Consider the following 16982-nt stretch of genomic DNA (forward strand, 5'->3'; position numbering starts at 1 on the left):
ATAAAATGAAAAGCACATCTAACTGTAGTTTAACTTTTCAAAAGATAATGCGTCCCCCCCCCAAATTATTGCATGCAACAGAGAGACTTCAGAAAGGTTAGTGCCAGAAAAACCTTGAGAATAATACTAGCAAGGGTCTGAAATATGTGATGTGTGGGGAGTTTTACAGATAGTGTCTGTATAAAGATGCACAGTTGAGGGGAGTGTGTGGGGGGTAGTGGATCTGAAGGTCTGGTGTTGGCACCGCTGAAGGTGTTGGAGGATCCCTGCTGATGTTGGTTGGCTTTGCAACAAGCTCTTGTGTTGATACCTCCAATATCCAGTTAGTTGCGGATGCTTTGTCCCTTGGAAGAGATCAATAATATTGGAAGGATTTCAGGCTGCGGTACCAGTGAGGCCTCAAGTGACCTCTGGTAGAACAGCTTGTCTCTTCCTCACACAGTGATGGCTTCTACCTGCCATCGGTCTGTCTCTCCACGTCCCAGTCATACAAGCAGCATCCTAGTTGAAGGATGCATTTTCCTGCAGTTTCAATGTTTGCTCGGCCTCTGGTGAGCGCAGCCCTCTACCTCCAACAGCAGCAGCGAGCTTTGGGAAAGCTAATTCTTCCTGGTCTTCTCAGCCCTTTCCCAAAATCTTCAGCTGTAAACATCTTCCGTGTTGATTTTGTTCTTTAGACAGTCTCATTTGATAGGCAGGTTGGCAGGAAAACAGCCAAGTGTTCAAAAAAAAAAAAAAAAAGTGCAGTCACCATTGGCTGGGATGACACTGACAGGAGTGACCTAAATTTGCAGCGCTGTGCTCACCACGGCTGACCCAGCATCCCTGCAGCTGCAGAGCGAGAAATGCCTTGATTCAGGAGCAGGTCTCTATCACCTGAATCTAACTAAAATTTGTCAGTCAGGAACATAGAACAAAATGGAGGGAAATGGAGAAGGCAAGAGAAAGAAACGTAGAAAACATTGTACTTTAGAAGCCTGCACAAAGCACAGTAGCTTGTGTTTTGTTCATACACAGGAGTGTGTTTCAGCAGTTCCATTTGCTCACTTCTAGATCAGGCGTGAAATCAGTAGATTTATGTATGTGGATGATAGCAATGGGTTGCCAAAAAAAAAAAAAATAAATAAAGCTTTTCTAGGTGGGAGGCAAAACAAGAAGTTGCCTGAAGGCAAAATATTTCAATTTTTGTTTGTTTTTTAGAAGGAGCTCCTTTTAATTTACCATGTGTGCTTTGCTGTTGCGCACTGCTGCTGGAGAGCACCTTGGCAGTCTGCATTAAATCGATTCAGCACAGGGTCGGCGGTGCTAAGCGCTTCCTCCGCGCTGCGGTTACCACAGTTTGCCGCTGCTTTTTTATGCATGGTGAGCACCGGCAGACACGTGCAAGGTGTAGGAGGGCAAGTTTTAGGAGCACTTGGCAACAGCCCCCGCGCATGCTGATCGTGGTGCCTGCTAACAGAAAAAGACAGAGCAAAAAGAGCCAGGCAGGTTTTCGTAAGGCATAGTAAGATGCAGCTGGTAGAAGCATGCCTTGTTTTACTTTTGCTGATAAGAAGCAGATTTGACCTATAGGCAGGGTTGTTTGTTTTGCTTTACTTCCAGGCCGTGAATTGCTGCCAGTTTCCTCTTTTTCTGCCCTGATGATGTCACTGGTATCCCACAAAAGGGATGTTTTAATTTTCTGTTGAACAAGGGACAAACCAAGGATCGGTGGTGAAGGCCCACCGGTGGTGAAGGAAATATTTTTTATAAGGTCCATCTAACCAATAAAAAAAATGTTTTGGTTGTTCTGGTATGTTGAACCAACAGAAGTGAGGATTTGGGGTGGGTATTTGTTTATGTATCCTTCCTTGATTATCAGAAGTTCCTTGGTGGTTGTGCTGGTTGAACAGTTCAGAGGAAAACAGCAGCATTCTCGCAGGGGCTTACAAGAATTTATACTGTGTTTTGCTGACACACATTTTTGTATTAGAGATGGCAAAACATACTGATGTATCCGATCTGTTTGTTTGGGAATAGGAGATTTTTTTTCCGTAGGCATCCAGTCTTGCAGTGGATTTAGTAAATTTGGTTTCTTGTTATAGCTCACTGTGCTTCTGCCTTCTGCTGGAGACCATCTGGAAATGGCCCTGAAAGAGAAGAAAAGGTGGTTGGAGGGGGAAAATTGACATCCCAGAGGAAACACATAAAAGTTTCGCAAAATTTGATGGTTAAATTCAGTTTCCTCTAATTTTAGGCATTCTTTGTTCTGCTCTCTCCAAATCCTAGCAGTCGGTGGAGATGTCAATCCTCTGTTAGTTTTAGTCTTTGGTATCTTAACTGAGAAGCTAAGTAACTGCATTCTTTAACGACCTGGGTTTGTTCTCAGTCTCTGGCAGTATTTCAGACATTTCTCATATATTCTTATCTTCCCCTGCCATCAGGTGAATTGTGTTTACTCTCTGTACAGTATTCTGCATCATAAACAACGATGTTTTACTTAGGATATCTTCTGCAGAGGATAGCAGGTATGCTGGGGAGGAAAGCAGTGACTTTTCTGGTGTTCAGTGTAAAATACATAAGTATCATAAACACATTTATAAGTGTGTGTGTGTGTGTATATATATATATAAGTAATGTAAAAATAAAAAGGTTGTTTCCTATGATCTCCTTCCAAGTTTTAAATTGTTTTTTTTTCATACAATACTGAAGTTAATGGCAATGTTTGGCATCTGTTATTGATTTTCTACTATAGTTCCCGATGATGAATGAAAAAGATAAATCAATCCAAGTGCAAAAAATGCTATTTGATAAGAACTAGTAAGATGTTACTGAAAAAAAAAATCAAGAACTTTTCACTCATAGGCTGTTACATGTTTATCCTTCAGTGCAGGTGCAAATTTGGCCCTTCAATGTGAAAACAAAGCACGTGCAGATTTATTTAGAAGTTGCTTCCCCACCCCCCCCGTTAATTTGCTTCTATATATGAAATGCACATATTTCTTTGGGTAAAGCATACTTACATACTCGAATTTCTTCTGAAATAACATATAGCTGTTGACCTTCATGCCCTGTGGAAAATAAGTAGAAATTCATACTTGTTAGTTTTCATTTTGATCTACAGAGAAGAAAATGAACAGATTTACCCAAACCAGAATACTGTGTTTTTGCTGAAATCCTCTAGCAAAAACAGAAATCTAAGAGAAACCAGAAAGAAGGAATACAAAAAGAAAACAGTTGCATAAAAGAAGTAAAGAGAATCTGCAAGTTTCATATCATTACTGTCTGAATATGTTTTATTGTCAGATCTCTCGTTCTATCTTTTTTGCCTTGCATATATTTCAAAATATGAAATTTATAAACCTGACTTTTTTGATATACCTATTCATTCCTGGTTCATTTTGTCCCTTCTGCTTTTATCTACGTATTTGAGTCTAGACCTGCTCGTACTGATATTCCAGCTTTTAAGAAAGTTTCACAAAATCAATGATTTAATGAATGGTTTTCGCTTCTAATATCATAGTTACAGCTGTAAATAACTAAATCAATCTTTACAGCTGTAAATAACTAAATCAATCCTTACAGCACAAGGGCAGGTAGTTCTTGTGATAACTGCTTTCCATAGCAGTGATTCCAGCTAAAAGAAAAATGGAGGAAGCGGCGAGTTTCATAATTCACTGGATTTTGACACTTCTGAAGTTTGTATTATAACACTACTTCATAGGCTATAGCTGGGCCTGGTTCATTTTCTGAAGTCAGTCCGACTTTACAAGGCTTTAATGTTCTGGGGGCTAGTAAAAATCATTCAAGGTTTGAATTTGTGAAATGAAAAATATATTTTTAATGTATTTTAATGCCTCAGGCTTTTTTTTTTTGGCTTAGAAGCTTTTTTTCAGCAAAACTTCATTGTTCTTGTGTTTGTTTTTTTTTTTTTTTTTTTCTGAATAAATCTTAAAGCTTATGTTGGTGTCTGGGGGGTGGCACATGACACAAGCCAGAAATACAAGACTCATGTCTGCAGAGTCCAATTTAAAACATCAGCATGAGTTATTGGCACTGGAGAAAAGGATGTAAATGTTTACCATGAAACATATCGTACCTAATAACTTTTTTCACAGAGTTAGAGCACAAGCCTTTCCATCAGCTACAGAGGATAGACTGTAAAAGTCATTGAAAGTTAACTTTTCTGGAAGACTGCTTCTCTGCATTGCAATTCTTTCCTTGTTTAAAAAGTCTCAGGTGAAGTAGGAGAGACTTCATTGATTGACTGACCTGAAATTTTGAGGTTTGACACCGTTTTTGCATAGTCATTTGAAGTATTCATCTGCTTGGGAGCATTAAAATGAAAATGGTAACAGTCATGAAGCATGATCAGAAATACACATCCTGATTACATATAAGCAGCTGTGAGTAATACTACAAGTTAGCTATTAGTCAGTGTGCAGTGCTGCGTCATTTAATTGATTTTGATGCAAAAATGTGAAGGGCTGTTATAACTAGCTTTCTCAGAAGCTGTGTACCCTGCAATTTCTGGTAGTGACACGGGACCAATTAGAAAGTTTGGCTCTGGAATATGATATTATGATCAGGCTCCATTCCCGTACTGCTTCCCTTTGTAATTTACACTGGTTTTGTTCCGTGTTAGAGGAGCACTTTCTGGCTCAGTTGTCTAATCTGAAAGGACCAGGATGCCACATCCAAGCTGACAGCCAGCCTGCCTGCCTGTGACTTGCAGCCAGGGCTTGAACGGCCTCCCTTGGGGAAGGAAACGAGCTTAAGAATGATAAACCTAAGGGCAGGAGAGACCTTGAAGCAAGGACCTACAACTTTCTCTCCGCGATCCTCCTCCCCATGTGGGCCCTCACTTGAGTCCCAGGGTATCTGCCAGCATGTGTCTGGCTCCTGCACTGCCGTACGCGGGGCTTAAGGTGTACTGGATGTCTGTCTAATGTTATTCTGTGTAGGCAATTGCAGTAGGTATTGCCTACGTTTTGGGTATTTAAGAAACCATGCCTCGCTATTAGGCAAGAAAATCCCTTTTCTTTCCCATAGACACTTGTTTGGAGGGGGGTAGGGATTTGCCTATGAGATTTGGTCCCCTTCAGATACCCTCCGTGGAAAAACACAGGGCTTTTTTATTGGCATTTTCTTTTTTTATGCAGCCCCATCTACACTTGATAGGAACACTTTTTAATGCTGTGTTACTCACTTACATTGTGTAACGTGAACTTAAAATCCTGAGCCAGGGGATGTGTTTCCCCAGCTCTTGTGTATGGAGAATTACCGGAGAGGAAGAGAAGATCCCCCAGGAAGCCAGGCAAGAGCAGGGGCTGAAGGTGTGTGTACCAGAGCTCCTTACAGCAGAATCTAGTGGAGATAACTCGGGTCTCGGGGTATGAATGATCTGTTGGCCTCCATTCCTGTGCTTTGAATCCCTGTGGTACTGCAGTCATCCTATATCAGGCAGGCAGTCGTTCAGGTGCCCAGTATTGGGATCATCTGTGATAACAAAGTTGTTTTATAGTAACAGCACCTGGTTTGAGTAAATGCAGTTTTGTGTTGGGAGCATTAGATTTTGGAGGTTTCGTTTTAGGAAGTTTTTATGCCACTTGAGGCAGCCTTGCAGCTTTGGGGTGAGGATGACTTTGAGGGTAGTTTGACAGGCGTTAATATGAAGAAAAGTGTGCTCACTTTAACTCTTCTGTATTTTCATTTATGGTGTGCTTTGTCCAGTTTCTGTTCCTGGTGGCTGTTTAGTTATGGGGCACAAACATGGACAAGTCTAGACACAGAGCAGTTGTTGGCTTTGCTTTTTTTTAAATATGCATTGGTATCAGCATGATGTGGTGAGTTGGCAGGACAGCAAGTCCTGTGATAAGGGCAAACGTCTGGGCAGCAGACATCCCTCTGTGCCCCGTCTGGAAACCTTCTGGATATGTCCTGCTGTGAATGCGATGCACTAGCTCTGGTACGTTACTACCTAGGGTGAGAAAACATCGGTGTGATTTTTTCTTCCTTCTGTTTTTTTTCCTTTGAAAGATGCGGCCCTGATTTGAAGGGGGAGGAGGGGAACCCAAAACTTCACTGTGTCAGCATCGTGGTGGCACCTCTTCTGCTTCTGCTGTGGAGGTCACCAAATAAAGCCAGGTTTAGGCACATACATCTTTAATGACATAACTCCCTAGGGGTGGTTTTGTGTACCTGTCTGCTACCAGATTGGAAAATAGTAGTAGCCATACTAAGCCCTCTGCCTCATGTTTGTTCAGGGAGTAGAAGTACAGTGACAAGGATTGGTGCTGCATTGTGTCAAAAGTGAGTTCTTCCTTGGAGATCTGATTATTTTTACTTGTGTGTGTGGATTTAACTGAAGAACATGTGTTCACACAGTTGTGCTATTTAAATTAACGTGGGGTGACTCAGTGTGTATTCACTGCTGTCATCCCTCAACGGCTATGGCGGAACATTTTATTGTCTGAAGACAATGCTAATAATAATGGTAGCGTTAAAACGGCATTATAATTTCACCCGATGATACCCTCTTCCCAGAACAGTGACGTGACCAAGAGATCTGCCATTGTCAGGAGCGGGGACAGGAGCCGACCTGCAGCGTGAGCAGCGCCCTTCGCTCCGGCTGCCTCCCTCTGCTCTCACAGCCGATCCAGCTTTCGGCACAGGGTGAGCATGTTTGCAAAGCCAGTGCTCAGCTGCACAGAGAGCTGTGGTACACAGCCCTGTCCTGGGGCGATCCTACCTGAAGCTGCTCTCGTCTAACAGGTGAGGTGTACCCCAGCATCACCTGCCTCGATGCCCCATCCTGGAGAGCAGAAGCTGCTGGGAGGGTACCCGCTGCACCTGGCCACCCATTGCCACGGTTTTTGGCCACACCAGGTGTGCAGGTTGCTGGAGGAGACCTCAGCAGTCAGGTTTAGCGGTTTGCAATTAATACATTGCAGGTGCTCTACTGTAACTTCTAAAACAGCGATTCAGAAGTGAAGAATTTTGCATATGGGGTGCTTTGTCTTCACTGTAAGATTTGGTGAGGGATCGTCTACTGTGACCACTAATAGAGGGCAGCTGTGCTGTCGTTGTAACTGAGGTGTAGCTTCTAAGTGCAAATAAGTTGTCAGTACAAAATTAATAAACATTGCATATATGTTATTAATGCTTAGCATCAGCTCTCGTTGTGCAAACGTAAATAATAACTTCCTTATCAAAAGACTTGGTAATACCGCTTGGAATCTGAAAACAAAGATACAGTGATGTGAGCCGCATACAATTATTCTGTCCTAGGAAATACTGAAGTAGAACAGATCCACCCTAAAAATATGCCTTTCTAGTGGATTACTAGTATACTGTTGTAATAATCATATTGGGTAGTTCCACAATAGACAAGTTGATGAGAAAATGGACTGAAGAAGAGATTTTTGGTAGTGCAGAGATGCTGTATGGAAACCTCACTTACCTTAAGCAGTGTTTGATATAGCATGGCTTACGTACAGTCTGGACAGCATCCACAGCATAAAGCTATTTGGAGGCTCGTTAATGAGCATGTTAATGTTATCATCGCAAAGTTTGCTTCATATACGTCAGTAATTAGCAGGGAAGATAACTCCGAGACCAGACTCTGGGATCCGGCACTGAACATCTTTCAGATATGCAGCTGCCGAGAAAAACCCGCTTCTTTAAGGGCAGCCTCTTCCCTGCGGTGTTCAGCAGGAGCAACAAGTAAAAAGGATTGCACTTCAATTTCAGTAGCTTCATTATTAACCTGTATTTATCTCTTAAGATGGATGTTTTTAAAATGGTAGTTTGCTTTTGGTTGGGATGCTGAAGAAAAAGAGCTGAGTTAGGAAAATGGAATGGGGGAGGAGTTGCATGTTTCACAGTCTTGAGATTCCAGGCATTTGTGCTGTGAAAAATGGAATTTATTTAATTAGTCAGTTTCTGTGTGGGTTAGCTTTGTTGCTTTTGTTTGTTTGTTCTCTGTCAGTTTTTAATAATGCTATTATTTATTTCCACTAAATAGAAAAAATGAGTTTGGTGATCTCTGTTGCTCAAAGCCTGCTAGGAATACTGCCTCAGAGTTGTATCGCTACAAATATTTGTATGTTCCTAACTGCACTGTGGGCAGAAACACCATCATTGTGCTGTGCATCATTGCCATCAAATCAGTTAATGCAGTAGATGTGATACGTACCGCAGAACTTCGCATGGGATCCTCAGTGATTTCCCTCCCTGGCACTTGTTTGGTGGCATCAGAAACTCTCTCTGATTAGACAGTTTCTAAATAGCAGGATTTTGTACTCAACACGTAGTTTTGTCCCAGCATATCCTATATATCCTTCTATGTCCCTGCGTAGCTCTATCACCAGTACAATATATCTGGAGTTCTTGTAGTACCTTGAATATTACAGCATGCCAGCAAAGGCTAGCACAGAATGGCAAAGGACATTAGCTCTTCTTTCAGCCTCCACTGAAAGCTTAACACCAACATCAGCAGCTTCCTGTCCTTCTCAGCCCTTTCCCGAACTTGTTCCGAAATGCTGAATGCAAAGAAGTCCTGCACAGCACTCCCCGTTAACTGATTGCCTTGCTGAATGTTATAGGTGCCCACTAGTAAAAAAGAGAGATCATGCATTCTTGTATAGGTAGGCCTTGTTCCGTCTCCTCCTGCTTTCTTTATTTCCTCAGGTTATCCTGTTTTGTGTGCGGCTGACAACTGAATCACTGAGAGATGCAAAAAGCAGGAGTGCAAAGGAAATGCCCCTTGCATACTGAGAAGCAAATATCTTATTTTTTTCAAGAGTGGAAAAGAGGAGCATTAGAATGAAACGGCTACCTATGGTGATGAATTTTAACATCTACAGGGTGATATTTATTACCATGTCTCCCACATTTGGGTCACTTATTGTTGAGGATAGGATGAGGCAAAGAGTCACTGCTTTTGTTACCACTGGAACAGGGGCAGCAAGATGAGATGAGAGTAACTGTGTAGGTTGGAAAGTGCTTCCAGAAGGTACCTGCTGCCAAACGAGGTTCCGTTGGATCAGGTTGCTCAAGGCCACGTCCAGGACAGTTTTGAGGATCTCCAAAGATCCCACAGCCTCTGTGGGTTCCTGTTCCAGTGTTTGACCTCCCTCACAATGAGAGATTTTTTTTTTTTTCCTTGTATAGAGCTACAGTTTCCCATGCACCTAGGGGAAGGCTCTGCATCCCATCTCGTTAGGTACTTGCAGACCACATTTAGGTCTCCTTTTAGCCCTCTCTTTCCAGGGCAGAACAAACAGTGCTCTCAGCCTCCCATGGCATGTGCTCCAACCCCATAACTCACCCCGCTGGGTCGGTATCGCTCTGGCGCCGGGCAGCCGGCATCGTTCCAAGCAGCGTGCCTAAGGGACAAGCTCTCCTTTTTCTCTGCAGCGCCCGAGATGTAATCCAGAGACCGGCTCCCTTTTTCATCTCAACTGGTCTTAATCTTTTCCCTTTTTCTACCTTTTTGTACAGCATCTCCAAAAAAGCAAGCAGTATGAGAAGACCTGGAAACTTGTCAGACTGTCGTACACATTATGCTGTGGCACCACATGCTATTATTTCTGAGCTCTTTTTTTTTTTTTTTTCTCTCATAGTGTCCATTCTTACAACTGTCCTCATTCAGCAAGCCTTGATCCTGGTTTCTTTTCTTGAAGAACTTAACACATGCTGGCTTGCATGAAATTAAAAACGCTGCATCAGCCAAAGCAAACATCCAACAGAAAGACAGGTGGATGCTACTACAGATCCAGGGTTTGGGTGTAAATCTTATGCCCTTAATGACTGAAGTGGAAAAATGGCACTTTAACGGTGTCTGCTGCTTCCAGATTTTGTTCAGATTAGATTGCCTCTGGTATTTCAAGAGCTTTTATGTAGATATCGTATGCTCTTGCAGCAAATCCAAACACAGTTTAGCAGGGCAAAGCACAGTTGGAGACTGGCTCTGTGCCCAGAGTCTGCTTTTAACCTCTGCAAAGGCCCTTCTCTTTTTCAGCAGTGCTGAGCATGGTGTGGATTTGGGGATAGCCAAAACTTTCAAACCAGGAGAGAGAGAGAAAAAAAAAAAAAGATTTTTTTAAATCTTAATGAATCACCTGTGATGAGTACTGATCTGAAAGAAGGTATCGATTCCTAAGGAACCCTGAGGATCAGGCATATGGTAAACATCCAGGTTAATGACCTGAGAGCTAGGGCACCTGATGAATTCAAATTTGATCTTGTAAGATATCCATCGTCTTCCATCTGGAAATTCCTATGCAATTATTCTGTGCATATAATTCTAAAAGTATTATTGTTTTTAGTGTGCATCATGTGAAGCAGTAAGTTGTAATTTTTTTGGTGTGCAGAACATTATTGTTGTCTAATGTGTGTATGAATTCTATATGAAGAATTTCAGACCATGGACAATACATTTTCTTCTAATAGGTATTCTTGAGAATTCCTCTGGAATAATCCCGAGACTCATCAAGGAACTATTGACCATAGGTTAAAACAAACAGTATGTCAAGAAATTGACAACCTGACTTTATGCTGTTATTTCTTGCTGACTGCAGATACTGGATGCGTCTCTCACTCTCTAAAACACAGTAATACCAACACAGTATTGATCGGTTCCTGTGGCTCGTAGCATGAGTGTGATGCTCCTTTTGGAACTTGGGATCATGTGCACCCCTTTACAAGGCACATGAATAAAGCATTAGAAAGGTGGCACTTGTGACCTAGTTAGGAGTTACGTGCATGATCTCTTTTCCCCGGTTGAACTGAGGAAACAACTGAAGTAGAGCAGGGGATATTTTTACATATGATAAAACCTTGTCTTAATTTTTGGTTTGGTTGCCTTTAATGAAAAGGAAGCGTGCTCTTTTGATTTTGGGCTGAACATAAAACAGCTAGACATCAGAAAAAATGCACAGTGAAATTTAATTAGGTAACTGCATTAAAATCAAAGTCCTTTTTTTTCTTTCTTTTTTTTTTTTCAGAGAGGAAGCAAGAATCCCCTTTTGGTACTAGAGCACAAATGTAGCTGAGTCCTATTTTCATCTCCACCTCTTCACCAAGAGGTGTTAGTAACAGATGTGTATGATCTGCTGCCAAGGATGATGGACCAGGGATCAGGAGGAATGTGTTCGTTACATCGTGCATGGTGCCTTTCTTCGTGTAGCAAAGGGGCATGGGGTCTCATTTTTCTAGCGGTAGCCTTTAACTTTATACGCTCTAGTTTGAACTGCTACGTTTGATTTTTTTTCAGAGACACCAAGCTCCTTCTTCTCTGCAATCACACTTCAACTTGCGGATGTTAAGTACCTCTTGAAAGGACACAGAGAGTCTCTGAATTTAGGCTTAATTAACCATTTCTTTGAAAAACACAAGTCCAACTTTTCAGTACTTGAGTTCACATTTTGCAAAAATTATACAAAAATATATACATTTATAGAAATGTTTTTATATCTATTATATGTGGTAACTGTTGGGGAAGGTAATATACTTCAGATGTGCTCCAACCATGCTGTTTGAGCTACATTTATTCATTTCAACAATTGATTTTCTTTTGTAGTAGATTAAGCAAAACTGAGTACTGTTAGTTGTGCTAGAACATCTGTTCGGTGATAACTCAGAACGAAAAAATACCTGCAACTGTTTGTTAATCATTCTTTTTGCAATTTTTGCAAGACTTTTTTCTAACAATGCAAGTAGAGGAATGTGGGATTCGATCATGGAAAATGCCAGCACACCTCTTGAGTGAGGTAAGAATGTGGCACACCCAGATGCAAATATTTCATATAAACCATCAAATATTTTAGGGCATCTTTGCTGGTGTTGCCAAAGCCAGCCAAATTTTCCCTTGAGTCATGCAGGCAAAGATCACTGATGACTTGAAGTTCCTTCTGTTAAAATTTTCCATTTAATTTTTGTGATTCTGTAACTGTCCTGTCGTTGTTTTGTTATTGTTGTTTTTTGTTTGGTTGTTTGGTTTTTTGGTCTGTTTTTCCCCATTATGATATTTTTGCACAAAAAAAAAAATCAGTGAGAAAAATATTTTGACATAGAAAGATGGTTGAGAGGTGTTTAACACACAATTTCCAGCTTTTGTTTTCAATCATGGGAGACATGTTGTAAGCTGTTATCTCTCACCTAACTTGTGCCAGCACTTTCCAACCACCTACTGTAGTAAAAGCATGGGTTGCTCCTCCGTGGAGCATGGGCAGCAGCTTTGGGTTCCTTCTCTGTTCATTTGCACCTTGGTCAACTTGGGCACACGGTGTTCCCCTCTCTCTGTGTCTGCATGTGTAACTCATTAGTGTTCTGATTCAGTTTTTTTTTGCCATCCAGGTTGTTCAAATAAAGTTGCACGTGCGGTTTGCACTTCTCCTGTTGTGGCAGTTCTGTGGTTTTGCTGTTCAGGGTCAAGACACTAAACATGGAAGAAGGCAAAGAGTAGAACAACTATGGAAAGAATATTTCGATGTAAATATTTTAGTTTTGCACAAAGAAGGTAGGCTACAAACAGTGACATGATGTTTCCCAAGAAAATGCTCAAAATTTGTTTTATAACAACTTTCTTCTGTTTTTTTCTTCATTTTTCTTCAACAAGAGGAAACAGTCCTTTTTTTTTTTTCATTGTTTTCTGTAAGATAGGTTTTGGTAATTCTCAGGTTGTGAATATCTAAGGAAAAGCCAGGCTCTGGCTCAGCAACCAAGCATTCTGGTTTCCAGCAAGTAAAAACGGGAATTCCTTGAATCCTGTCCATGATGCCTTGTATGCTTACTGCAGGCATGGGGCTCACCATGCTCTTTAGTTAAGAGCTGCTGAGGAAGACACATCCTTGGCAGTGTCTTTGAGAACTGGTTACGAACTATGTCCCTCTGCTCAGAGTATCCAGGGCTGGATGTCTCTTCATTCTTCCAATGTGTCTCAAAGAATCCAGGTATTAGGCTCTCTTCTTTAAAAATCCTCTCTGGGATCTTGCTTGCATGGCAGACAAGTTGGCCATTCCTTTCAGATTTTGAAACAATCTGGGCTTCTCAGTGTTTTTGCACATAGCATAGTGTTTCCATTGTAAGGATGCTAAACTAACAGGCAGATGACTAAAGGGACCGCTTAGTCGCTTCACAAAGTGAAATTTTCTGGCTCCACTAATTGAAAGTGTACATCTTTGACCTCAGGAGGATCCAGGTACCTTTAGGGATAATGCTGACCCACAGAAAGAAGTAGGGAAGCTAGCCAGAAAGAAAAGGAGATCTTTATTTTCTTTTAATTACCTCTGCATTTCAACGATTCTTAGTCCTAAATATCTCAACCCCGTTACAAAGATATATATTATTTAATAAGTCTTCTAAATGTAGCATGTTACTAGAATGTCCCAGGCCTACAAGTGGAAGGAGAACTTCGGTCCTGCCAGCATCCAGCCTGGGTATGGATTTCCTCAAGTTAGTCAGGCTCAAAAAGGAGCATTATTCCTTCCTTAACGGTTCGTATATCCTTTTGCTTGTCAAATGAGTAAAAAAAAAAAAAATAAAGAAAAAGAAGAAAATAGTAGCAACATTCAGAATGTATTTAGCTACAAACATAATTTTAAGATCCCCAGATCTCCTTATAGTGGTTGTTAATGTTTTTCACTTGACCTTGATTTTCCAGCAGATGAGAGAGACTGTTAAAATTAGGATAACAAGCAATTGCAGTATGCCAGCTGCCTGGCCATTATGGAGTGTTTTTATAGGCATTCAAAAATGATTTTTGGAGAGAAATTTGAATGAGGCTGTGGGATTTTTTTAGAGAACAAAGCAATAGATAAACACCAGTTCGGAGAAGAAGATGATAGTTCAAACCTGTATGAATTGTTGATGAGACATATATTGAAGAAATTATCATTTCTTATAGTCTGATTCCAGTCCAGTTGTTTATCTTGGTGCTTCCTGTCTAGGTGTTATATATGTCTTCTGCCCTTATAAATGATGCTAAATCTTTCAGCTAAAGCTCAGGAGGTAAACTGGCTTGTGTACACTGTTCAGTTTCATGGATTTCTGTGATTTTTTTTAGAAGTCTGACATCACTTTCCTTGTGCTGTTTTAGATCTGACATATCTTAAAATCTTTTTTTTTTTTTTTTTTCCCACTCTTTAGAACAAGAGAATTGGAAAGATGAAGATACTTGCTTTAATGATTTGCCTTGAGGCCAGAGTTAAACTACATCCCATGCACCCATCTACTAGGAGCTCATGATCAATCATTTCTTTGCACAGATCTCAGCTACCATGTCTTTGGCACTATATCAGCATAATTATTGCTGATTTTTAAGAGGAGTGCTGTTGGACCACTTGCTGTTTCTAAAAGGAAGAATTCTGGAGGCCAGTCTTTCCCGTTGAGGTGATATGAATTTGCTATCACTGGTCTTGTTAGATTGATTAAAGGGAAAAAATCTAAGAGTTGAAATGAGCAATAAGTGGAGTGGTAACTTTTCAAAACTGGCAGTGCATACCGTTGCACTCAATGTTGAGGCAGGTGCCTGCTGCACCCGGTCTGCATGGAGCAGATCTGGGCATCCCCAGAAAGCAGCACTGCTAGCATTTGTACATGCTAGCAAATGTTTTCACATTGTATTGTGTGTCCAACGTAAAAACTGTATGGCAGCACGCCTAGCTGTACTTTTATTTGAATCATACATCTGGTAAGGAAATGGAATCCTGGACCTTTGGGCCCAGGACGAAATCCAAGCAAGCATTAAAAGGAACCAAAGAATCAGTGACGTTGGTTGCCAACAGTAATAAGCTCTGTTGCGTTATTGGAGGCCTGTCATTGGTAGTGCTTTAGTCACAAGTACGTGAGTTCTTCTGAGCCAAGGCTGGCTGCATATCGTACTACTAATTCATCAGAAGGTGCAGAACATCTTCATGGCCTTCCTTCTGCCTCACTGAGAAGATAAATGATTATTTGGTGGCCTTCCTGGGTTGGTCTGAGCTGTGGCAGGGCTACACAGATAGGTACGGGAACCAAACGTTTCTGAGAAGGATCTGGTGTAGTGCAGACAGAAGGGATGAGGTTTTCTAAAGACATTAGAATTAAATCTACCTGGGTAATTAGAACTGAATAAAATTTACATTCTTACTTACTTTAAAAAAAAAAAAAAAGGGTAGGATAAACTGAGAAAGGGGAATTTGGTGCCTTTAGCTGTCCTGCCAAATATGCTGAACAATCCTCATTCATGTTTTCTGCTGAGGTCTAGGTTGTGTGCCGAGTTTTCTCAAGATTTTTCTTGCAGCTGCACATTTGTAAACGTATAAAATAGTGTACCTAGTCCCTCTCAGCTGTGTTAAGGATGTTGGGTAGATAAAGAAGTTTTTGTGAAGTGTGTCACTGAAGGGCACTGTGTTGGACTGATAGAGTGCTGGAGGAGATTTGTTACCAAAACAATACGTCCACTTCAAGCAGTGAACTTAATGTATAGTTCCGCCTTGGGCTGTTCATTCCTGCACCTACAAAATCCACTGCCACCTGCCAGGGGATTTGCTCTTCTGCCTGCTCTCACACCTGGCTGGTGGAGGCACCCAAGCCCCCCTAGATGGTTGCGCAAGGTAGATCTTCATGGTTGGTCCCGTTTGTGGATGGCCCTTGTAGGTTGGGGAGCATTGTGCTGCGGTGTTGATTGAAGAACTTGCATAATATTTAGGTTTCTATTTGGAAATACGCTTTCTGACTGGGAATGGTACAAAGAGCCCTTGTGGCAATGCAGTACAATAGTTTACATGGTTGAATGTTTATAATGTAGATAATGTGTGTGTATAAGCCATTAGAAACATGCTTTGTATAAACTACTTAATTGAATTTTGTGCCTTTTATCTGTATTTCGTGAGCTGAATGACTCCATATTATTCTATTTATTAACAGTTTTGTCACCGTACATTCCTTTTGTGGCTGCTAAATGGAGTCGTTGGTGTTTCGTTCCATATCATGAATGTTGAAACCAGTAATGTGCTTAAAAGCTCCACAGAACATTAATCTGTGTGGGTTTTGTTTGTATATCTTTCTCTTTCATTGCTATCCTGGGTCCAGATCCAAGTTCAGTGAAGCCCATGTGGCGTGTCCCTTCCTAGTAATTTCACAGTTTAATGCATATCCTCTCAAGAAACCCTTGAGACGTGGAGGAGGATGTTTACTGTGGAACCAGAGAATTATGACAATCCACTGTACGAGAGCTTCTCCAGTATTAATACTTGAACTTTTTATTATCATGACCTCTTTTCTAGCACTTAGGAGATTCAGTAGGCCACACATCTTTGAAACAGTATACACTGCTGTTCACAAAGTAAGAGCATACTCAGCTATATAGCTCACACTGACACTTACATCATAAATGTGTTGATCCCTGTTGCTATTCGAAATAATGATCTAAAATAAGCGTTACGTTTTTTGAGGAAATGATAGAAAGTGTTCTAGTCTTGCCAGTATTTTGAAGGGCTTTATTTCTGTGTATCACTACTATCTTTCTAATAGTTCTCAAGTCCATTTGAATTACTAGTATTAGAGTAAGCCATATATATTTCTATCAATAAAAAAGTGTATATATTGATATGAGAAGGATACTCTTTGGTGCTTGCCCTTATAGCATGTCTGTGTTTTTACATGTTCAGGACTGGCAAATTATCATGAACTCAACTAAACTCAACACACTTCTGCTTGGGAAGAAGGCTGCATTCTTCTGCAGAACTGTTCTTCTGTCAAAATTAATACACTGATTTCTTTTTTCTCTTGACTTTTGTGTATACAAATACTTAATTACAGGACTATAATCTCAAAATGTTAAATTACTTGGTTTTACATCAGCCCAATATATCGTGGAGATATTTACAAACGTTTAGCAGGTGACACAAAATACAAAGTTTGTGATTTTTTTTGCATGCATTTTAATAACTGATATAAATCCAAAATACTACTGAATAATGTTGGAGAGAAAAAGATGATACTCAATATGAAGTGAA

At 40.8% G+C, this 16982-nt stretch overlaps 1 protein-coding gene across 2 annotated transcripts in view; it reads left to right on the forward strand.

Moving 5' to 3' along the window:
- The window catches only part of FAM110B (family with sequence similarity 110 member B), a 108472-nt gene that overhangs the window by 74452 nt on the left and 17038 nt on the right, over positions 1 to 16982 (forward strand). The window lies entirely within an intron of this gene.

Source organism: Anser cygnoides, chromosome 2, assembly GCF_040182565.1.
Source record: "Anser cygnoides isolate HZ-2024a breed goose chromosome 2, Taihu_goose_T2T_genome, whole genome shotgun sequence".
Classification (NCBI taxonomy): Eukaryota; Metazoa; Chordata; class Aves; order Anseriformes; family Anatidae; genus Anser; species Anser cygnoides.